General features: G+C 53.3%; 1 pseudogene; it reads left to right on the top strand.

The window, feature by feature from the left end:
- The first annotated feature begins 406 nt into the window (after window positions 1-406).
- Window positions 407-850, top strand: LOC114208935 (ubiquitin-like protein 5 pseudogene; annotated as a pseudogene).
- The last annotated feature ends 601 nt before the right edge of the window (window positions 851-1,451 follow it).

The raw sequence follows: 1,451 nt of genomic DNA on the forward strand, positions 1-1,451 counted from the left end.
ACGTGAGCAGCACTCGCGGGATAGAGCCCAGGAGAGCCGCTTTCTTTCTGTGCTTGAACGTGGAGAAGCAGCAGAGGCGATGCCTTGGACACCCAGCCACAGAGTGCAGAGAAAGAGGTCAGGTAGCAAGGCTAGCGGAGGGTGTCAGAGGACAGAGGGACCACCCGGACCCTCCAGCTGCCCAGCCTGCTGTTCTGAAAGGTCATTTCCATGCTGCTGGTCTCTGCTGGGTAACCATCTTTCATGGGGTTTTGATTTATTTATTTTTAGAGGGCACGGAAGGGCAGAGGGAGAGAGAAAATCTTAAGCAAGCTCCATGCCCAGCGCAGAACCCGACGTGGCGCTCGAGCTCAAGGACCTGAGATCATGACCTGAGCTGAAATCAAGAGTCAGACGCTGGGACCCCGGCTCCGCCCTCGAGCGAGGAGGTTGTGGCGTCGGCTGGTTCCAGGCGTTTCGAGCTCCAGACAGGATGATCGAGGTGGTTTGCAATGACCGTCTAGGGAAGAAGGTCCGCGTTAAGTGCAACACTGATGACACCGTCGGGGACCTTAAGAAGCTGATCGCAGCCCAAACTGGCACCCGTTGGAACAAGATCGTCCTGAAGTGGTACACAATTTTTAAGGACCATGTGTCTCTGGGGCACTATGAAATCCATGATGGGATGAACCTGGAGCTTTATTACCAATAGAGCAGAATTCCTTCCCCCTGCCAAGTGCCCTGCCTTACCCTCCCCTCTCCTCTTCCCTTCTTCCCCCCACCCCCTCCTCTCCCACCCTCACCCCCACACTGGTATGGATGCTTGTTTTTAAAAACTCATGTTAATAAAATCTTAGAAGTTGCAAAAAAAAAAAAAGAGTCAGATGCTGAACCGACTAAGCCACCCAGGCGCCCTGATTTTATTCTCGATGCTTCTCTGTATTCTCTCAATGTTCTGTAATGAGAGCTAATTTTTAATCAGAAAAAAAAAAATCACCGAAACATGCACGTGAACCAGACATTTGGACGTGGTCAAGGGACTGTCAGGGGCCTGTGTTGTCACTCTCCTTTCCCACGTGTCCCCTTGTCCTGTGTATAAAGTCACAGGAAGTTGGGGTGATGGCTGGTCCCTTCGTGCCACGCCCCTGTGATTCTGAACTGCAGCACGGGGCAGTGGTGCCTTCACCCACGTCCCTAAGTCCCCCCACGGCTTCTGGCTCTGCTCCATCTCCCCTCCCCACAAGACCGGGATTCCTCGGTGTGTCACACCCAACAGAACGTACACGTCTGCGTCCCACACGTTCCCAGAGGACACTGAAAAGCAATCTGCCAAGTCATGCCAAGGTAGCAACAGTGTTGATGACAGTATGGCAATCAGCCCTTTACAGACACTTGCATTTTGAAAAGGAGGCCGAGCATTCCCCAGAGGAAGGACCAGTGGCAGGACGTAGGCCTCACGGCAGGTGTGCTGT

Source organism: Eumetopias jubatus, unplaced genomic scaffold, assembly GCF_037043125.1.
Source record: "Eumetopias jubatus isolate StellerSeaLion01/CBP00866 unplaced genomic scaffold, mEumJub1_p1.0 scaffold_16, whole genome shotgun sequence".
Taxonomy (NCBI): Eukaryota; Metazoa; Chordata; class Mammalia; order Carnivora; family Otariidae; genus Eumetopias; species Eumetopias jubatus.